At 37.4% G+C, this 23,890-nt stretch overlaps 1 protein-coding gene across 1 annotated transcript in view; it reads left to right on the top strand.

Annotated features, from left to right (window-relative positions):
- The window catches only part of KCNJ2 (potassium inwardly rectifying channel subfamily J member 2), a 345,114-nt gene that overhangs the window by 267,083 nt on the left and 54,141 nt on the right, over positions 1-23,890 (top strand). Inside the window, exon 10 of the mRNA XM_025889973.2 lies at positions 2,451-2,489. The gene's annotated coding sequence lies outside the window, so the exon portion shown is untranslated. The remainder of the gene's footprint in view (positions 1-2,450; positions 2,490-23,890) is intronic.

The following is a 23,890-nucleotide window of genomic DNA, read 5'->3' as shown; positions in this document are numbered from 1 at the left end:
TTGGAGGGCCTTCTCTTTCTGCTTTGAATTCTGAAATACCAATGGGGTAGACAAAGGGAACTTTCTGCTTGAAAATTCCTATCTTTAACTAACTTCTGTTAGTTTCTATATATTGTTGCTTTGATAATATTCTGCCCTGTGTTTTCACTATTCTTTCTTTCTGGATCTCCTGTTATTTATAGGTTGGGCCACCTGGATTTCATCTCCATGCATTGTATTTTTCCTCTCACATAAAACAAACAAAAAACCTTTGTGTTGTTGAGCTTTAAAGAAGATTTTCTTATTATTATATAAACTCCCCACTCCTCAGGTAGACATGTGTTTGGTACAATCACGGGGCAGCTAGGTGTATGTTTCCAGGAGTGGTGTTTGTTTCCATGATATATACTCACAGAAAGAAGGAGATTAAAGAATATCATCTGCTATTCCTTGTAACAAGTGGAAAACTTAAAGAACGTGAATGGTTTCTTAACAAAAAGTAAACTGTGAAATTGAGACACAGACTTTTTACTTATATCCTATGATTTTGGATTTTTATATTTTTTTATCATATACTAAAATTTTGCTTTCTGATAAAATTAACATGATTACTTATTAATGTGTGATAGCATAATCATTATAACACTTATATATTCATATGTTTTAAGATATCAATGATACTTTTATAAATGAGATTACTGAAAACACTTATTTTCAGATTTTTTTCCAATCCACTAAGAATGCCCAGAGTATTGTGTTTTAAGTCATTTGAAATAATTCTTTACTGAGGATTTACATCTCCAACTCAAAGGAAAGTCCAGTTTCATTTTCCTTTTCATTTTTATGAATTGATTTTTACTATAATTTTTAGAGTTATATCAAATATTTATATGATTTCCAAAATCAAGAATATAAGACAAAATAATTTAGAGAAATCTAACTTCTGTCCTTGTTTCCTCCACGTTTACTCCCTTCCTCTTTAGGTAACTTTTCAAAGAAGATAATTGATCTTTTTACCATGATTTTTTAATAAAACATATACAGACATGCTCCTATCCTCCCCTTCTTAGGTAAAAAGTATCACACAGTATACATTTTGTTCTACCTTGTTTTCTGTCTTTTAAGTTTATAGCTTGGAGATTATACCAGAGCAGTATGTATATCTTTTTACAAATAAACAGTATTTAATATCCCATGATATGGAGTACCATAATTTATTCAACTTGTCCCATATCACAAAGACTGTCACAAAAAAATTGCCCTATATATATTAGTTTGTATTTCTGTCAACGTATATTTGGGATAAATGTCTAGAATTAGGATTTCTGTGTCACATGATAAATGCATATGTAGTTTTATTAAGTTTTATCAAAGTCTGCTCTGTAACAATAGTACATTTTGCATCCTCAGCAGTTCTCTTTGCAAAAGCCTCTTTTTCCACCCTTACTGACAATATGTTATCAAGCCTTTTGATACTTGCCAGTTGGATAAAGGACAAATAGTATCTCAGGATACTTGTAATTGTCTACAGAAGCACTTTTACAAGAGCCGGTTATGAAATCATTTTGGCAGATCTCAAACTATTTTTGATGTAGATTAGAGTAGAATAGAATTGAAATTAAAATTTAAGAAAGCATTATGTAATAAGTACTATTTTGTAAAGTTTATTTTGTGAGTAGGTGTGTGTGTGTGTGTGTGTGTGTGTGTGTGTTGAAGCACAATATAAAATATTTTCCTTATAGAGAACTGGGATAATGATAAAAAGTTTTCCAATTCACTATACTAAAGAGTTTCCAGGCATCTTTGAGAGAGAAGTTCACCTGTGGCCTCCTCTGCTAGCTGTAGTCTCAATCTCTCTGCTTAAAATCAACATATGCTGGGGCGCCTGGGTGGCTCAGCTGGTTAGGCGACTGCCTGCAGCTCAGGTCATGATCCTGGAGTCCCGGGATCGAGTCCTGCATCGGGCTCCCTGCTCAGCGGAGAGTCTGCTTCTCCCTCTGACCCTCCCCCCCTTCATGTTCTCTCTATCTCATTCTCTCTCTCAAATAAATAAATAAAATCTTTTTAAAAAATTGATGTATGCTCCCTGCGTAAATATGCTTTGGATATCTCCATGCCTTTAATCAAACCATTTCTTTTGTTTGGGATGCTCTCCACCCATTGACTGCATGGCACCTGCCTACTCATCTTCTAAAATTTTACTTCAGCATCCCTTATTTTATGAAACTCTTCTCAGTGTGTATCTACTACACCTGCACAAAATTCCATTGTGTTGCGTATAACATTTTATCATACCTCTTTGTATAAAGTATGTTTCTCCATGACACACAGTAAGATTTTTGAGTGTAGAAGTTACATCGTGTTCATTTCTTTAAATATGTAACACTGCAATCAACTCAATATATATACATTAAGTGAAATAATGCATAAATTATAACTTTATAATTGATTCATTTATTTTTTTCCCCCAGTTATTCTTCTCAAGTTGCTGTAGCAGAGAAATCCCACAGGTAGGATGTCCTGCTTTTGGTAGAGCATTCTGCAAATCTTACATGCAGACAGTTTTGATAAAGGGAGAATGAAGACTGAAAATAGAACTAGGTAATATCTTTTTTTAAGATTTTATTTATTTATTTGACAGAGAGAGATGCAGCAAGAGAGGGAACACAAGCAGGGGGAGTGGGAGAGGGAGAAGCAGGCTTCCTGCGGAGCAGGGACCCTGATGCGGGACTCGATCCCCGGACCCTGGGACCATGACCTGAGCCGAAGGCAGACACTTAATGACTGAGCCACCCAGGAGCCCCAGAACTAGGTAATATCTTGAGGTCCCTCAAAAGCAGAGCCTGTGACAAAGACTTACACATAGAGAGCTCTTCTGGAATTTATCCTGACCCAGGAGTGAAGGACAGGAGAAGTGAAGCCAGGAACGAGGTAAACCAACACAAGAGGTGTTATTGGCCCTTGCTAATGAGAAATGAGCCTTGATTCTTTTTTTTTTTTTTAATTTTTTTATTGTTATGTTAATCACCATATATTACATCATTAGTTTTTGATGCAGTGTTCCATGATTCATTGTTTGTTCATAACACCCAGTGCACCATGCAAAACGTGCCCTCCTCAATACCCATCACCAGGCTAACCCATCCCCCACCCCCCTACCCTCTAGAACCCTCAGTTTGTTTTTCAGAGTCCATCATCTCTCATGGTTCGTCTCCCCCTCTGACATACTCCCCTTTTCTTCCTCTCCTGTTATCTTCTTCTTTTCCTTTTTTCTTAAAATATGTTGCGTTATTTGTTTCAGAAGTACAGATCTGTGGTTCAACAGTCTTGCACAATTCACAGCGCTCACCGTAGCACATACCCTCCCCAATGTCTATCACCCAGCCATCCCATCCCTCCCACCCCCAACCACTCCAGTAACACTCAGTTTGTTTCCTGAGATTAAGAATTCCTCATATCAGTGAGGTCGTGTGATACATGTCTTTCTCTGATTGACTTATTTCACTCAGCATAACACCCTCCAGTTCCATCCACGTCGTTGCAAATGGCAAGATCTCATTCCTTTTGATGGCTGCATAATATTCCATTGTGTATATATACCACATCTTCTTTATCCATTCATCTGTCGATGGGCATCTTGATGAGCCTTGATTCTTGAAAGAAGGCAGAGAGCAAGTGATTCCCATATTCATGCTTGCTTTCTCTTTGAAGACACTTTCTAATTCACAAGGAGAAACCAGTATCATTTATGAACAAAGGAAATAGGTGTTGAAGGCAAAAGTTAGGGCTTTGGGAGCAGCAGACTACTGAACAGGAGGGTGTGGCAGAGAAGAGACCCCAAAATGCTGCAAAAATTCACCTAATGTACTTAATCAGCTACAAATATGTGCCTCCTCAGGATGACAATCTGCAAGGCCCCCAGAGGGTACATGTGGGAGAGACTTCACAGATGCAGTCTGTGAGAAATGGAGTTCAGTCATAGCCATGGTGGAGACATGTTGGTGAACCCCACCCCTCACCTCCCCCTGGGAATTTAGTTGAGGACCCAGAAAAGCCACATGCTTAGGAGAAAGGACAGTTTTCTAGATAAAAAAATTTAAAACCAAAATGAAGCATTCTTACTAAAGTCTAAAACCAAGATACTGCAGGTCAAGGTGACCTCATCAACAATTTAACTGCCTGTCAGCACAGAACTCAATATTTATAGAAAGTTGATATAATACAGAGCATCTATACTGCATCACCTACAATATCCAGCAAGCACTAAAAAATAGTGTCTATATTCAAAGCAGCAGCAGTGATTGATAATTAAAAAATAAAATGATCAGTAGAAACAGACTCAGAGGTGATCCAGTTGCTAGCAATGTGACTGGGCAACTCTGAGCTTCAGTTTTCTATCCATAAAATATGGCTAAACAAAAACTAACCCCTATAGAATTGCTGTAATAATGAAATGTATTAATTGTATTTGGAAGTAGATTATCAGGGTAAAACTACATATGATTGCCCTGTCAAAAATGGAAACAAACAATAAAAAACACACCAAACTAAAAACCTTCTGAACAACAAAGGAAATCGTCAATGAAATGGAAAGGCAACCTACTGAATGGGAGAAACTATTTGCAAATCATAGATCCGATAAGATATATGATTAATACCCAAAATACATAAAGAACTCACAACCTAAAAAAAAAAAAATCTGATTAAAAACTGAGATTTGAATATACATTTTTCCAAAGAAGACCTACAGATGGCCAACATCATTAATCATCTAGGACATGTAAATGAAAATGAGGTATCACCTCACACCTGTTAGAATGGATATTAGCAAAAAGATAAGAGATAACAAGTGTTGGCAAGGATGTGGAGAAAGGAGAATGCTTGTGTTGATAAGAATGTAAATTGGTGCAGCCATTATAGAAAGCAGTAAGGAGATTCCTCAAAAAATTAAAATAGAAACACTGTATGATCTGGTCATTCCACTTCCAGGTATTTGAAGAAAATAAAACACTAATTTGAAAAGATATATGCATTTCAATGTTCGCTGAAGCTTATTTACAATAGCCAAGATATGGAAATGAGTAAGTGTCCATTGATGGATGAGTGGATAACAAAAAACAAAAATGTGGTATACACACACACATACATACACACACAATGGAATACTATTCAGCCATTAAAAAGAATGAAATGCTACCATTTGTGATATGGATGGAACTTGAGGGCATTATGCCAAGTGAAATAGGTCAAAGAATGACAAATACTGTATGATCTCACATGTGGAATCTAAAAACAAAGAAAACCAGCTTATAGATACCAAGAACAGATTGGTGGTTGCCAAGGGTGGGGAGTGGGTTAAGGGAGTTGAAAGGTACAATCCTCCAATTATAAATAAGTCATGCAGATATAATATACAGCATGGTGACAATAGTTAACACTGTATTGCAAAAAATGAAAGAAATCCTGGTTTGATGGCAACTTATAAGTAACTCAGAGTTGGTTGGCGTTTATTTCAAGTTCAACAATGTAGGTTTTAAGGGCTCTGCGATCAGAAAGAACTAGCTGTGTGGCATTGAGTGGACTACATCTCTCTGACCTTCAGTTTTCTCAAACGTCATTGAGAAGTATTAGAGTACCTGTCTTGAGGGTACTGAAAAGCTATTAGAACATCAAGGATATGCGGAGACAACTGCAGTTCCTGATCAACTGTGAGCTAAAAAAAAGTTTAAGTGAGGAGAGTCTACCATTGATAGAATTATGTTCCAATAATGAGCTGTCGTAAACCCCAGTGAGCCATTCCAAGAGAGGAAGACATCTTTTAAGATGTACACAGACAGGTCTTTCTGACTAGAGGGTAGCGACGCTTGATGCCACTGGAGAAGTAGGCTCTGGGAAGTCTGAAAAGTGAGACATTTTGACAGGCTGCTGTGTTGAAGAGGGATCGGGTTTTATTCTGGGCTATTCCACAGGCAGGACTGTGACCACTATTAACACCCGTGGGAAGGCACACTTCAACTCAGTCTTAGGAAGCACTTGTAAACAATTAGAACGATCCAGAGATAGAGTGGCCCAATTTAAGAATTAGTCATCACCTTGTCACCAAAAGCTTTTCAGATGTTGACTTCTGCTTATAGATCCTTTCAGAGGAAATTCCTGCATTTTGTAGGAAGTTGGACTAGATGGCCTCTCACGTTGCTTCCAGCATTAAGATTTAACTTTGTGGAAATTCCATATATGGGCTTTTTTAAAAAAAGTGATACTCTGCTTCAGTAGCTTTTTTTCCATGTGGATTCAATGGATATAAATTCCTCGTTATTTAAAAGGTGAGTCAAAAGGAAAATAGCATTTAGCATGGTAGAGCAGCCCCCAAACAGTTCATCACGCATCTTAAAAACACAAGTCAGAGCAGTAGACGACTTCAAAGGGGACCAACCACACCATTGCCAGAAGTGCTGGCCAAGAAGCCAGTTGCTCCTGGAAAAATACATTTCCCAGCTTGGCATCTGAGCCTTGGTGATTGCTGTCCAGCGAGGTGGAAGAAGAATGAGTTTATGGGCAGCCATAAATAACTAAGGCACTGAAATTCTGAAAATGGGCCAGTTTCTTCATTATGATTCAAGACCCAAATAGGAATGAGCTACTGTTCCAGTTGGAAGGTAAGACAGCTGTAAATACCCAATTAGGAAAAACCTAATGAGAATAATTATAAACTCTGTATTCAATCAAATAAGTGCTCTGCAGAATTCTTCACACTGAATCTTGAGATGATATTTTTTATCTGTGAAGATATGGGGAGGAAGAAATGGATATGATTTGGGGGGGGTGCAATCTGCTGAGAATGTCAGAGAGGAGGATTGTGTTGCTGTATCTATAGGATCTAACTTGAGGCTTATGTTCCTCAGAGCACAATGCAACTCAGGTCTGGAACTTCTTTGGAAACCTGCACTTTGGACAGAGGATTCCTCGTGACTGAGTCCCTGAAACTGTTCCAGAATTTTGGCATTCTAAAAATGCACCTTGTCCTCTACATGGAATTCTTCCTCCCTATAGTCAGTCATTAAATAATCTTTTGTTATACCTACTATGTTCCAATATTTTTTTAATTCCAAAATGTATTTTCTTTTCTTTTTTTTCTTCTTTAAATTTTTTTATTCTTATGTTAATCACCATACATTGCATCATTAGTTTTTGATGTAGTGTTCCATGATTCATTGTTTGTGCATAACACCCAGTGCTCCACGCAGAACATGCCCTCTTTAATACCCATCACCAGGCTAACCCATCCCCCCACCCCCTCCCCTCTAGAACCCTCAGTTTGTTTTTCAGAGTCCATCGTCTCTCATGGTTCATCTCCCCCGCCGATTTCCCCCCGGGCATTCTTCCCCTCCTGCTATCTTCTTCTTTTTTTTTTTTCTTGACATATGTTGCATTATTTGTTTCAGAGGTACAGATCTCTGATTCAACTGCCTTGCACAATTCACAGCGCTCACCATAGCACATACCCTCCCCAGTGTCTATCACCCAGCCACCCCATCCCTCCCACCCCACCCCCACTCCAGCAACCCTCAGTTTGTTTCCTGAGATTAAGAAATCCTCATATCAGTGAGATCATATGATACATGTCTTTCTCTGATTGACTTATTTCACTCAGCATAACACCCTCCAGTTCCATTCACGTCATTGCAAATGGCAAGATCTCATTCCTTTTGATGGCGTGTTTGTGTGTGTGTGTGTGTGTGTGTGTGTGTGTATATGTGTGTATATATACACACACACACATACACCACATCTTCTTTATCCATTCATCTGTCGATGGACATCTTGGCTCTTTCCACAGTTTGGCTATTGTGGACATTGCTGCTATAAACATCAGGGTGCACATACCCTTCGGATCCCTACATTTGTATCTTTGTGGTAAATACCCAGTAGTGGAATTGCTGGATCATATGGTAGCTCTATTTTCAACTGTTTGAGGAAGCTCCGTACTGTTTTCCAGAGTGGTTTCACTAGCTTGCATTCCCACCAACAGTGTAGGAGGTGTCCCCTTTCTCCACATCCCCACCATCTGTCATTTCCTGACTTAATTTTAGCCATTCTGACTGGTGTGAGGTGGTATCTCATTGAGGTTTTGATTTGGATATCCCTGATGCCGAGCGATGTTGAGCACCTTTTCATGTGTCTGTTGGCCATTTGGATGTCTTCTTTGGAAAAATGTCTGTTCATATTTCTGCCCATTTCTTGATTGGATTATTTGTTCTTTGGGTGTTGAGTTTGATAAGTTCTTTATAGAGTTTGCATACTAGCCCTTTATCTGATATGTCATTTGCAAATATTTTCTCTGATTCTGTTGGTTGTCTTTTGGTTTTGTGGACTGTTTCTTTAGCTGTGCAAAAGCTTTTTATCTTGATGAAATCCCAATAGTTCACTTTTGCCCTTGCTTCCCCTGCCTTTGGTGATGTTTCTAAGGAGTTGCTGCAGCTGAGGTCAAAGAGTTTGCTGCCTGTGTTCTCCTTTAGGATTTTGATGGACTCCTGTCTCATGTTTAGGTCTTTCAACCAGTTTGAGTCTATTTTTGTATGTGGTGTAAGGAAATGGTCCAGTTTCATTCTTCTGCATGTGGCTGTCCAATTTTCCCAACACCATTTGTTGAAGACACTCTCTTTTTTCCATTGGACATTTGTTCCTGCTTTGTCAAAGATGAGTTGACCATAGAGTTGAGGGTCCATTTCTGGGCTCTCAATTCTGTTCCATTGATCTATGTGTCTGTTTTTGTGCCAGTACCATACTGTCTTGATGATGAACCCTTTGTAATAGAGCTGGATGTCCGGAACTGTGATGCTGCCAGCTTTGCTTTTCGTTTTCAACATTCCTCTGGCTATTCGGGGTCTTTTCTGGTTCCATACAAATTTTAGGATTATTTGTTCCGTTTCTTTGAAAAAAGTGGATGGTATTTTGATGGAGATTGCATTGAATGTGTAGATTGCTCTAGGTAGCATTGACATCTTCACAATGTTTGTTCTTCCAGTCCATGAGCATGGAACATTTTTCCATTTCTTTGTGCCTTCTTCAATTTCTTTCATGAGTATTTTATAGTTTTCTGAGTACAGATTCTTTGCCTCTTTGGTTAGATTTATTCCTAGGTATCTTATGGTTTGGGGTGCAATTGTAAATGGGATCGACTCCTTAATTTCTCTCTCTTCTCTTTTGTTGTTGGTGTATAGGAATGCCACTGATTTCTGTGCACCAATTTTATATCCTGCCACTTGACTGAATACCTGTATGAGTTCTAGCAGTTTTGGGGTGGAGTCTTTTGGATTTTCCACATACAGTATCATATCATCTGCAAAGAGTGAGAGTTTGACTTCTTCTTTGCCGATTTGGATGCCTTTGATTTCTTGTTGTTGTCTGATTGCTGTGGCTAGGACTTCTAATACTATGTTGAATAGCAGTGGTGATAGTGGAAATCCCTGCTGCATTCCTGACCTCAGGGGGAAAGCTCTCAGTTTTTCCCCATTGAGAATGATATTCGCTGTAGATTTTTCATAGATGGCTTTTATGATATTGAGGCATGTACTCTCTATCCCTATACTCTGAAGAGTTTTGATCAAGAAAGAATGCTGTACTTTGTTAAATGCTTTTTCTGCATCTATTGAGAGGATCATATGATTCTTGTTCTTTCTTTTGTTAATGTATTGTATCACGTTGATGGATTTGCGGTTGTTGAACCAGCCTTGCAGCCCAGGGTTAGATCCCACTTGGTCATGGTGAATAATCCTTTTAATGTACTGTTGGACCCTATTGGCTAGTATTTTGGTGAGAATTTTTGCATCCATGTTCATCAAGGATATTGGTCTGTAATTCTCCTTTTTGATGGGGTCTTCCTTTGGTTTGGGGATCAAGAGAATGGTGGCCTCATAAAACGAGTTTGGAAGTTTTCCTTCCATTTCTATTATTTGGAGCAGTTTCAGGAGAATACGTATTAATTCTTCTTTAAATGTCTGATAGAATTCCCCTGGGAAGCCATCTGGCCCTGAGCTTTTGTTTGTTGGGAGATTTTTGATGACTGCTTCAATTTCCTTAGTGGTTATAGGTCTGTTCAGGATTTCTATTTCTTCCTGGTTCAGTTTTGGTAGTTGATACATCCCTAGGAATGCATCCATTTCTTCCAGGTTATGTAATTTGCTGGCATGGTACTGCTCATAATTATGTTCTTATAATTGTTTGTATATTTTTGGTGTTGGTTGTGATCTCTCCTCTTTCATTCATGATTTTGTTGATTTGGGTCATTTCTCTTTTCTTTTTGTTAAGTCTGGCCAGGAATTTATCAATCTTGTTAATTCTTTCAAAGAACCAGTTCCTAGTTCATTGATCTGTTCTACTGTTCTTTTGGTTTCTATTTCATTGATTTCTGCTCTGATCTTTATTATTTCTCTTCTCCTGCTGGGTTTAGGCTTTATTTGCTGTTTTTTCTCTAGCTCCTTTAGGTGTAGGGTTAGGTTGTGTATTTGAGACCTTTCTTGTTTCTTGAGAAAGGCTTGTATTGCTATATACTTTCCTCTCAGGACTGCTTTTGCTACATCCCAAAGATTTTGAACCGTTGTGTTTTCATTTTCATTGGTTTCCATGAATTTTTTTACTTCTTCTTTAATTTCCCAGTTGACCCATTCCTTCTTTAGTAGGATGCTCTTTAGCCTCCATGTATTTGAGTTCTTTCCAACTTTTGTCTTGTGATTACGTTCTAGTTTCAAAGTATTTTGGTCTGAAAATATGCAGGGAATAATCCCAATCTTCTGGTACCAGTTGAGATCTGATTTGTGACCTAGGATGTGATCTATTCTGGAGAATGTTCCATGGGCACTAGAGAAGAATGTGTATTCCGTTGCTTTGGGATGGAATGTTCTGAATATGTCTGTGAAGTCCATTTGGTCCAGTGTGTTATTTAAAGTCTTTATTTCCTTTTGATCTTTTGCTTAGGTGATCTGTCCATTTCAGTCAGGGGGTGTTAAAGTCCCCCACTATTATTGTATTGTTGTCAATGTGTTTCTTTGCCTTTGTTATTAATTGCCTTCTATAATTGGCTGCTCCCATGTTCGGGGCATAGATATTTACAATTGTTAGATCTTCTTGTTGGATAGACCCTTTAAGGAGGATATAGTGTCCTTCCTCATCTCTTATTACAATCTTTGTTTTAAAATCTACTTTGTCTGATATAAGGATGGCCACCCCATCTTTCTTTTGGTGTCCATTAGCATGGAAAATGGTTTTCCACCCCCTCACTCTCAGTCTGGGGTGTCTTTGGGTCTAAAATGAGTCTCTTGTAGACAGCATATTGATGGGTCTTGTTTTTTAATCCAATCTGATAGCCTCTGTGTTTTGATTGGGGCATTGATCCCATTTACATTCAGGGTAACTATTGAAAGATATGAATTTAGTGCCACTGTATTGCCTGTAAGGTGACTGTTAGTGTATATTATCTGTGTTCCTTTCTGGTCTATGCTGCTTTTAGGCTCTCTCTTTGCTTAGAGGACCCCTTTCAGTATTTCTGGAGGGCTGGTTTCGTGTTTGCAAATTCCTTTAGTTTTTGTTTGTCTTGGAAGCTTTTTATCTCTCCTTCTATTTTCAATGACAGCCTAGCTGGATATAGTATTCTTGGCTGCATATTTTTCTCGTTTAGTGCTCTGAATATATCATGCCCCCCCCAATATTTTTCTAGGTGCTTAATATTCAGAAATAAGACCTGGTGCCCAGAGCAGTGTTTATCTCAAGTTGCTTTGCTCTCTACTTGGTAGTTACATACTTGCTGTGAATTGAAGGGAAGTTTGTAATGAGATAAGAGAAGGGAATGGAGAGGGGAATGGAGAGTCCTTTGCCTTGTCCTCCTCCTACTAGCATCCTTTTGCAAATGGAATAAAGCCCTATGATTAAATTTAAAATATGTGAGAGGTACCCACAATATGAAGTTTGTTTTTGCTGACACAGTGAAAGACCAATAGGTTTTAAAATAATTTACCCAGGAGGATAAATTTTGCCTTCTCCTGAGAGATTAACCCATATATTCCAGAAAGCCCTTCGACCTCCTCTTCTTTCCCCAATTTCAGTCCTCCAATACTGTCTTACACCCCTCCTGAAGGCTACGTTCAAATAAAATGGGCTTACCCTTCTCCTTTGCTTCATGGAAATAACTTAGTCTGCCCACGCTGACAGGCAGTTCTTTTAGTAGAAACTGATATTCCTTTATAACCCAGATAAGAGAATTTAATATTGTAAAGTCTTAAGCCAACTTCTCCAAGTTGTTTTTTCTTATCCATCAGTGCGTGAACCAAATTATTATTTAATGCAGAAGATACATGGAAAGAGTGAGGAGGAGTGGTTATTGGTACATATTCCATTTCCTTTAAGATTTTTTAAAGGTTTTTAAGGTTTTTAAACATGGGATCACATCAGGTTTTTCCATAGCACATTTAAAAATGCCTAACATCACCTTGAGAAATTCTGAAGAAGATACCGCAAGAGCCTCCAAGAATCTGTATTTTTCTTTCTGTACCTGAGTCTTTCCAGATAATGTTGCTGATTGTCCATCCAAGGCCTAGGGACCATTTCTCAAGCAGAGATTTTCAACCCTGGATGCAGATTAGAATCACATACAGAACCTTAAAAATTGTGTTGTCTAGGCTGTATGCTACACCAATTAACTCAATTTCCAGAGATGGGAATTGAGCATCAGTACTGTTTCTCTCAATGGGGAGAGAGGCAATGGATCTTGATTGTTGTGACTTTTTAGTTAATGGAAAGAGAAGGACAAGGAGGCAGAAGTTGAGAGGGAAGAGAAGCATGAATATGCACTAACTCCTCCCTCTGTGTGTTTCCCCACTGTGTGTTTCTCAACTGAAAGTCGGTTACTGGCTTCTTTTTAAACTTGTCATCTTTGGCATGGAGAAGAAAAAGGAAGGAAGTCTTCAACAAAAACCTCTGTTTTCCCCCTTCTTCAGAAATGATATGGATGTAATCATATTAACAAAGAAATGAAGTCAGAAAGGGCTCATCGAGCACCAGATCTGCTCACATTTTCACAGATAAATCTAACCACTAGAGATAAAACATGTAATCATATAAAATTGGACTTGAATTCAGGTCTCCACACTTCAAATCCGAAGATCACTTTCCAATAAACAACAGAATGATCACTCAGAAGAAGAACTGGTGATGAAAAACTAGTAGAAAAACCCATATTTTTTATCTCAAACCATTCCATTACAGCACGTTACCTCTTTATTTTGTGTCATTGCTCACCTCACATATTTACCTTTTTTTTTGGTGAGAATATTTAAGTCCCATGCTCTTAGCAAATTTCAGTTACACAATAGAGAGTTATCAACTATAATCACCATGTTCTACATTAGATCCTCAGGCCCTGCACATCTTAGAACTGAAAGTCGATACACTTTTACGAACCTCTAGTCATTCCCACCCCACCCCGGTCCCTGGCAACCACTTTTCTACTCTGTTTTTATGAATTTGACTTTTTTTTAAGATACTACACATAAGTGATACTATGTGGTATTTGTCTTTCTCTGTCTTATTTAACTTAACACAATAGTCATGAGGTTCATTCATGTTGTCGTAAATGATAGGACTTCTTTGTATTTTAAGGCTGAATAATATTCCATTGTGTATATTCTACCACGTTTTCTTTATCCCTTCATCCACCAATGGACACTTAGGTCGTTCCCATACCTTGGCTACTGTGAATAATGCTATGAACCTAAGAGAACAGATCTCTTTGAGGTAATGATGTTGTTCCCTTTGAAACACCAGGAGTGAGATTGCTGGGTCCCACAGTAGTTCCAGTTTACATTTCTTGGGAAACCTTCATACCGTTTTTCCATAGTGACTATAACAGTTTAAAACCAACAGTATATAAGCATTCCCTTTTCTCCGCATCCTTACCAATACTTATCTCTTGTCTTTTTGCTAACAAGTGTGCAGTGATACCTCATTGTGGTTTTGATTTGCATTTCCCTGATGATGAGTGATGTTGAGCACTTTTCATGTACCTGTTGGCCATTTGTATATCTTATTTGGGAAAAAGTCTGTCGAAGTCCTCTGCCTATTTTTAATTTGTTAAATATTTTTTTGGGGGGGGCTATTGAGTTGTTTAACTTTCTTGTGTATTTTATATATTAATTCCTTATCAGATACCTGGCTTGCACATATTTTCTCCCATCCCATAGGCTGCCTTTTCATTTTGTTGGTGGTTTCCTTTGCAAAAGTTTTTTAGTAAAATAGCCCCATGTGTTTAGTATTTGCTTTTGTTGCCTTTGCTTTTGGTGTCAAATTAAAAAGTAATGTATTGCCAAGACCAGTGTTAAGTAGCTTACCCTCTATGTTTTCTCCTAGGAGTTCAATTGTTTCAGGTCTTATGTTCAAGTCTTTTATCCATTTTGAGTTGATTTCTGTGTATGATATAAGAGAGGGGCTCAATTTCATTCCTCTGCATGTGGATAGTTAGTTCTCCCAGAACCATTTATTGAAGAGACCATCTTTTTCCCATTGTATATTCTACATAATCATTCCACTACAGCACATTATCCCTTTATTTTTTTAAAGATTTTATTTATTTGAGAGAGACAGAGACAGTGAGAGAGAGCACAAGCAGGGAGGAGAGAGAGAAGCAGGCTCCCCGCTGGGCAGGGAGCCTGACTCGGGACTCAATCCCACCACCCTGGGATCATGACCTGAGTCAGGGCAGACGCTTAACTGACTGAGCCACCCAGGCACTCTATCCCTTTATTTTTAAAGGTAATATTCAAAGATATACAACAAAAAGGACATAAATGATTATAGAATTTAAGGTACATAGTTTAGCTGCAATCTTGGGTCAATGGTAAATCAGTCTCTCTCATTCTCTCCCTCTTCTTACTCCTCATATTTTGTATTTTCTTAGTTTATTCACTGGTACCCCTGAAAGAAATGCTTCTCTGCTTCACTTTCTTTTTTTCCCCTGTAAAACATATCCTCCACCAATTACTGATTGTATTTCTCCTAAGTAGATGGGTGAGCTTTGTGAGAGTTTTAGAAAGATCAGTAATTGTAAAAAAATCAACAAACTGGACCAAATGACTTTTTTTTTAATTGTGTGCTTCTGAGAGAATGGGGTACCCAATAAATACAGGAGTACGGATCTCTGGGTAGAACAAGTCAAAACGATTGCCTTTTCAATTATCACATTTTTCAGTCTCTGCTGAGCTGATGTCCTACATGGTCGCTCTTTGTTCTGACACCTACCTGAAAGAGCCCAGGGGTGCTTCTCATATTTCAGACTTTGCTTGGTTCTGCTGCTTCATCTAACTAGTAAACAGCACTGAATTTTCTAGCTGATTCTTTTCCCAAACTCCCTTCCAAGCAGACATTATAACCTAGACCAACAATTGACAAACTCACCTGTGGACCAAATCTAGTTTTATCAGAACACAGCTAGACCCATTTGTTTGTGTATTGAATATAGCTGTCTTCATGCTACAATGAGTAGAATTGAGTAGTTGTGACAAACATTCTGGCCCACAAACAGAAGATGTTATATGGCATTTACAGAACAAATTTGCTGACCACTTGATCTAGAAACTATTGCAGTGAATTAGAAATTTCTATTTCTGTTTCTAAACCTAATGTGAATAACTTCCTAAAACTACAAACCTGCCTCTAATTCACCATATTGCACATTCCACAATTCACAACTTATGGTGGGCAATTGGGAACAAAACTAACTTGACTGGTCTAAGGGGAAATCATTACCATCCAAAAATCAATAACTTGCAAGGGAATTAAAAAATTGTAAAGCTTTATGAGGTCAAACACAGCTCTATTTTTTTTTGAAAGCATATAAAGTGGGAACTAGATAGGCCTATTAATACTGAATTTTTGGGATAATCTTTCAGATGCCTATCAGTAATACTGTTATCTGAAGCTTCTCTTTGCTTTTGGAATCAGGCTCTTTCCATACAGTAAATATTAGTTTAAGGAACATATTTTTGAGCAGATACTAATACTCAAAAATCTTCTCACAATCATGAGAAAATAAAAATCCTCAGCAAAATAGCAACGTTCTTGCCTATTTATTAAATGTAAGTTAATGTTGTTTTTTTTTTAATTTGTCACCTGGGGTGGGGAAATTTTAATTAGCTCCAAAAGAACATAAAGTCAAAGACTCCTGCATTATTTTTCTAGTGTTGCTATAATCAACCTAGTGGCTTAAAACAATGCAAAACTGATTACCTTAAAGTCCCGTAGATCAGCAGTCCAACATTGGTCTTTGAGCTAAAATCATGGGGTCAGCTGGGCCACACCTCCATCTGGAGGCTTTAGGAAAGAATCTGTTTCCTTGCCTTTTCCAGCTTTTAGAACTTGTCTGCATTTTCTGGGTCACAGGCCCCTTTCTCCATCTTCAAAATCAACTGATCAAGTCCTTCTCACTCTGACCTTCCCATCTGCCTACCTCTTCCACCCTTGTGATCACATTTTCCCAGCCCAGACCATCCAGGATAGTCTCTACATTTGATGTTCAGCTTATTAGCAATCTTAATTCCATTTGCAACTTTGATTTCCCTTTGCCATGTAATGTCACATATTCAAAATATTCACAGGTGCCAGGGATTAGAACATGGACATCTTGATGGGTCATTATTCTGTCTACCACCACTCCAATTGTCATATGTGTTTTGGGAAACTAATGAGTGAAGTTACCCATATGAAGAACATTCTTTTTTGTTTTTTTTAAAAAGAATTCCCCCATTATCTGAATCTAGGTAAAAGAGAGGGCCCTGATTCCCACTATGGAAACACCATCTCCCATCCTTGACAGCTAGTGCACAAGACCAACTAGATGCACACCCACCCTGAAGTTTGAATCTTGGTAGACCACTTCAGTTATACAGGGATAGGTAAACATGATTCATGGTGACTATGTCAATCATGGTGGTGAGAATTATTGGGGGTGTGGTGAAGGTGGCAGCCACAGGAATCCAGATATGCTGGGGTTGAGCATTTGGTGAGCAGTACCAGTGGTGTGATACCAATAAAGTTCACCTAAGGAGAAGGCTCTTGTGATATGATCATGCCCACTCTTCTTTCTACCTCACATTGATACTAGTTTTTCTTTCCTACATTGGTTGTTAACTGTTTCTGTACCAGGTCCTCTAGGTCACAAACTACCCTGTATTCTTGTAATCCATTAATTTTTTTCATAAGTTAGCCATAGTCAGATTCTGTCTTGTAACTAAGATTTTTCACTGATAGGGGTTCTTTGGGGTAAGATTCTTTGCTTCTATTTCATGTCTTGCTGTCCATAACACAGTCTGACTTATAAGTTCGGAGACCCTGAGAACACAAAACAAGTTGTCAGAAGGATAAGATAGCTTCATTGGTCAAGTAAGAGCTAAGAGAACTGATAATCCAGTAGGACTGCCCTTTATAGCAATGAGAGGAGAGTCCAATACACAGATTTTGAGACAATGGTAGAACTGGAATTGAATTGAGCCAATGTTCATAACTAAAGAGGTAAATCCAGGATGTGAGAAATAGGAACAGGACCCTGGAGGGAAAGGGTTTCTTTAGGTTCTTCCTTTTTGATAATTGAGTAATTCACGAAGAAAAGCTAACTTTGGAAGCACAATGAACAGAATCCAACTACTCAGGAGAGTTGGCAGGCAAGCATGAGATCATAACATTGCTATAAGGCCAATAGAGATCCAAACAGTTTCAAGAAAACCAGGCAAGAATATTTGTCTCTTAGCCTGAGCCAGCAAGTTGGGAATGAGGAAGTTTGTGGGCTGACAGGGCTCACTCACAGTCAAATGGACACTGGGTAGATGCCAGGTAGATGATGACTACAGTAGATGACTACAGTCAGTAGAATTACTGATTCCACTCAGATGGTGCTCTGAGGGTTTGGATATATTTTTAGCTATGATTTTGAAATTAGGCAAAGTTGGACCCCAGTTTGAAGAAGTTTGCTCTTTCATTTGGCCAGGGTTTGGGAAGAATGTGCCTGATGTGGGTTTTGATTAATTGATATTGTGGCTCATTCTCATCAGAAGACAACTGACATTGGCCAAAATGTTCTCAGCAGACTAGAAAACAGATCTCCATAGCATTCAAACTTCTGCTTCACCTTTTCAGAACACAGTGCAATACTGGTCTTCCTACCTAAATACTTTTGGATTCAAGGGGTCCAAAGATGTCCTGAAAGATGTTTTAAAACCTCACACACAGAGCTGTTATCAGATTCAATGAAACAAAATAAAATATATCGATATTAGGAAGGGAAGAAAAAAAGAAAGCTTAGACAACTCCGGAACAGAGAAACTACTGGTGTGGTCAACCAGTGTGTTTTCAGTTACTTTAACATCACAAATCAGCTCCAGTCTGAGCCATGACATAACTACAAGGACAAGCAAAAGATTGATGTAGCACTGTGTGCACCACCAACCAGAACTTGACAATGACCAGAGACCTATAAAAACAAGATCTTGACATTGACCAGAGGCCTGTGAAATTCTTATTTCTTGATCATACTGTATTCCTCATTTCTTGGTCATTTTTTATTCCTCAACCTCTGCAAAGCAATGTTCTTTCTTTCTGACCCCACGGGACTCTCTGCCTTCTTTGGCATGGATTTTCCCTGGTTATGTTTTCAGGATACTCTGAAGGACACGAACAATCACATAACAGAAAGGACACAATCCTCATTCATGTTCCAACTAGGTTAGTGCACCTCAATTATGTTTCTTGTTCTCCTCTTGTTTGTTGTTATTACTCTTCCTGTATTTGTTTCCAGACACCTTAAAAACATGAGTCAAGATCACTTTTTAGGTGATGGGAAGGTGGGAAAGGGGAAGGAGAGTCGGTAAGAGGGCACAGAGAATTTTCTTTATTTCCTTTATTTTCCTTATTTCCTGTATTAAATTTATTAATGCATTTATATTAATAATACATTAATTATTTATTTGTATTGTGATAACTCATTTATTGTTTTTAGTATCAGGGGACTTTTTATATGCCTCTGTGTCCCATCTTTTATGCTTTAAATGAGTCTTTGGGAGTGAATCTCTCATTTATACAGTGAGAGAAAGAGCCATAAGATTCTTATTTATTAGGAATGCATATCTATCTTTTTCTTTGTCCCCCTGGGACGTGTGTGTGTGTGTGTGTGTGTGTGTGTGTATTGATATCTAGAGGTTTTCTTTAAACTAGAGTTTTATGAAGAAACAAAAACAAGATTTAAGAAAGGTTAAATAATAGATTGCTTGAAACTCACTGAAGTTCACCAAACCATCTGCTATGATGAAAATTGCACACATTTGTTGAAAACAAATGACAGGTACATTGAATTGACTTCAGAATTCATTTCCTTCTTTAAGCAGCTGGAGCCAATCCTTTAGCTGGTGAGAAATGGAGTGGATCTGGGACATTCAAGTTGTGCGCCCAATGTGCTTTGGGGAGCACAGTTTCTGGCTTCAGAACCATTTTCAGTGATCACTGATAATTCTTAACCTTTGCCTAATTATCTTTGAGCTCAGTACAGCAGATGAGCATTGCAGGTTTGTGGTCTCTCTGTTGGATCATTGTTCACCTATATTCTGAAGATGAGCTGGATGGGTGTACCATATTTAGTTGGGAAATGATACTTTCTTGAAAGTAGAATTAAATATCAAATCCTTATTATACAGAAACATTGCATACCCTGTGTAAGAGCATTAAACGCTTTCCAAGACACACTCCCTCAGACACAGATGGGTGCTTGGGAAGCTACTCTTAATTGCTTAATGTCCAGTATGTGTTATATTCCTTTACTGATGTCTCCTCAAGAAGAGAGAAGGCCACCAAGGTCTTGTTCCTCAAAATGGGCTTGGTGGACCAGCAACGTTGGCAACATCTGGGAGCTTGTTAGAAATGCCAAATCTCAGGCCCCACTCAGAACTATTTAAACATAATGTGTATTTAGCAAGATTTCCCATGTTACTCACATGTACATTAAAATGTAAGAGGTAACAGTCTATATAATCCATATTTCCAGCCTTCTTAAATCAGTTATAGACAAGGCATGATATAAATAAATGAATTCACAAAAGAATGGATGAATGAATGAATGTCATGATTAAATGAACAGATGTTTCTATAGATATATAAATGAGTGAATGAATAAATAATTTTCCCTGAAAAATATAATCAAGTTCATAGAGTGACTAAGTAGTTTCATTAAGATTAAGTGAAGTCAATTATGCAAAACCAAAACAGTAAAAACCTACACAAAAGACAGTCTAGCATTGATAGTACAGGCCATCTGGTGACACATCACTGCATAGAATCCAGTAACAAAGTCTCAGAGAGATGCTTAGATAATTATGTTCATTTATTTTGTACGTAACTTAAAATTCTTAGCCTTCATTGGTAAAATGCATGGGAAAGTGTTCATTAAGGACATTGGTGGATGACAGCATGTTATTGTGTATGTGACCATTTCCAACTATTGTTCCTTCTGTGTGAATTGAATTTTCCTGTGAGTGCTTGCTCTTCCCCTCCCCCCTTCTTTCTCCTCTCTCTCTCTCTCTCTCTCTCTCACACAACACACACACACACACACACACACACACACACACACACACGTTCAAAAAAATACACACAACAGTCAATCTCTCCACCATCCTGGGGTGTAGAACACAGTATCTCCATCTTTGTGTACACCAGAAAAATCTTGGCTTAACAGTGTGGTTGACTGAAAATGTCAGTTTGAAGACATGACATTTTCAGTCCTTTGGGATGAAAAGTACATATTGTTCAGTTCAAAAATACCAACAACTTCAAGAACAGATCATTCCTCCTGATATGAGTGTGCATCGGGAAGGTTTAAGCAAAGTTTAGCTCAGAGATATAGATAAAAACTGTATTAACTCAATTTTAAAGATACACAGTTTATTTTGATAGGTTGGAGGACCACTGAGCTAAGGAATAGAGAGAGTGGCAAACAACTGACATGGGATGCCCAGGAGTCAAGAAGAAATAGGACATTTCAAAACTTAACCTTGATGACACTGGGTAGTCAGGCATGTAATGGCGGGTGTATATTCAAGGTGTTTACATTTTAGCTATGGCTTAGATTTCATACAGCATGATAAAGTATTGAAAACTGTTTATCTCCAGTACATTGACAGCTGAAGAAGGAGCCCAAATTTCGAATAAACTGAAATAATTCATGTTAACAAGTTCCCCAGGTTATTTATATGCACAAAGAATCCAGTAGGAGCTTAAAAGGGGTAGTAGCCCAAAGACAAGGCTGGACATTTGCAGTCAATAAAGGTTAAGAATAGTGTCTATATTTTCATTTAAAGCTAGAACCACATATTTAAAATATAAATCATGTATCTAAGAGCACACATTTTAAATGAAAGTACTACCTGGATATCTCTGGGAGAATATCAGATTTTTAGCACAAAGATATTGGGTAAATTGAACACATTTGTTAGACCTTCAAAATTATACTGAGTACAATAAAACATTTATGAAAACTAGACAGTTAATAAACAACTCAAACTAGAGCAAGTAAAATTCATAAATAGGATAAGCAATTTGAGATATTAAAATCATTCAAAATTAAAAGGAAATGACATTTTGCTCCTCAAATAACCACATTTAAAATTCAACCCTGATCAATGCTTAAAAAAAGGATGCAATAAAGCTGGCAAAGTTATTTAAGGCTGTTGACACTATAAATTGATTAACCCATTTAAGAAATACATTTTGAACTGCATTTAAAGAAATAATAACCCATTTATAGGAAATTGTCCCCAAGTAAGAAAGAAATGTATGAAGTTACTTAGCATGATATGCAATAGGAATAGTCAGAGGAAGTGAAATTTTTCACATTAAAACCACAATAATTCCAGTGAAATATTGCATAACTGTTTATTATGTACAACTGTGGTAATATGGCAAATGCTTACACATTTTAAAATCAGAAAATAAAATTGAATCAATGAAGGTTAAATAATAGAATAAATGTAAAAAATGTGCAAGACTATATGAGGAAAAGATTTTACTTAAGAGAGAGAGCATGAGCAGGGGAGAGGGGCAGAGGCAGAGAGAGAAGTAGACTCCCTGCTAAGCAGGGAGCCTGGAGTGGGACTCGATCTCTGGACCCTGGGATCATGACCTGAGCTGAAGGTAGACGCCTAACCGACTGAGCCACCCAGGTGCCCCTATATGAGGAAAAATTTTAAACTCTACTGAGAGGCATAAAAATGACTTAAATAAATGGAAAAGTACTAATTGTTCTTATATAGGAAGATTAGAATATACAAGGATGTCAGAACTCCCTAAATTTATGAATTCTAGGCAATCTCAATGAAAATATTAAGTGAGCCATGTATAAAATTAGGCAAGCAGATGATAAAATTTATTTAGATAAACAAACATGAAAAACTCTCCAGCGAAATGCACACAAAAGAGGAAAAAAAGTGACCAACGGAATTAGCTATAATGAGATATACAGTAAAGTTTCCAAAACTAAAAGTTGTGGTATTGGTATATGATCAGAGAAGTAGACCAGTGGAATAGAATAGAAAGTTCAGAAATGGGCTCAAATACATATGGAAGCTAAGTGAATGATAAAGGTAGCATATCAAATCTATGTGGGAAAGATGGTCTCTTTAATAAATGGTGCTGGAATAATGAAGTAACCATTTGAATAAAATCAATAAAATTATACTCATACCTCACACCATACACAAGAATAAAGCCCAAACTGGATCAGGGATATAAATGTGGGGGTAAAAAAAAGAAACTATGCAAATAATAGAAGAAAACATGGATGAAATCCCTTTTGACCTAGATAATAAGAGAAGGTTTTCTATAATTCATAATCCATAGGCAATAAAAGAAAAAATAATAAATTTGCATAAAAATAAAAATTTTGCATGAAAAAAACCACCATTAAATAAAAAAAAATTGACAACAAGGGGAAAATATTTACAACATATATCAAAGACAAGTGACTATTTACGTTTGAAAATTTTTTAAATATTGAAAATCAAATATGGGAAAATGACTTGATGGAAATAGGGGAAAATATTAACAGGCAATTCATAATATAAGGTTAAAGTGGGCATCTAACGTTTGAAAAATACACACTTAAAATTAAATAAAGAAAACACTGAGATACTATTTTTTACCAATAGACTAACTTAAAAAAAAAACACACAATCTAGTGTATTGGAGAAGATTGGGGAAATTGGCATTGCCATGTATTATTGGTAAGAATGCAGTTTTGCACATTCTGAAAGAAAATTTAGCATCATCCAACAAAACTATATTTACACTTGCCTTTTGGCACAATAATCTCACTTCTAGGAACCTACCCTGAAGATACACATACAGTAGTATGAAAGCATATATGTCCAAAATTATTCCTTCCAGCACTGTTTGTAATTAGAAATAATGCATACACCTAAATGTCCATACACAGCAAAGTGGTTAAATGAATTTTGGTACACCCACATATTGGAGTGCTACACAGCTGTTAAAAATGGGTCAGATCTCTGTGGAATGACAGAGTGATATCCAGGATATAATGGTAAGAAAAAAATATACACGAAAGATGACTTAGAATATTCTAGTCTTCATGTAACAAAGAAGGGAAGGTAAGAAACTATACATGTATATTCTTATTTGCAGAACAGAAAAAAGATAAATCAGGGACTAAAAAAGATTGGTCACCTACAAGGGAATGGTTGAAAGGAGTAGAAAGAAAGGATAAACAGGAATGAGTTTGTAAGAGTGAGGAGAAACGGCATGACATTGTGTGTATCTTCTGGTATAGCTCTGACTTTTAGAGTCATTGTAATTAACCACCTTCCCAAAT

Source organism: Callorhinus ursinus, unplaced genomic scaffold (assembly GCF_003265705.2).
Source record: "Callorhinus ursinus isolate GAN/ISIS: 27379988/994484 unplaced genomic scaffold, GSC_fseal_2.0 scaffold50, whole genome shotgun sequence".
Lineage (NCBI taxonomy): Eukaryota > Metazoa > Chordata > Mammalia > Carnivora > Otariidae > Callorhinus > Callorhinus ursinus.
The sequence above is the reverse complement of the archived record's forward strand: the minus strand, read 5'-3'. Positions and strand labels throughout refer to the sequence as shown.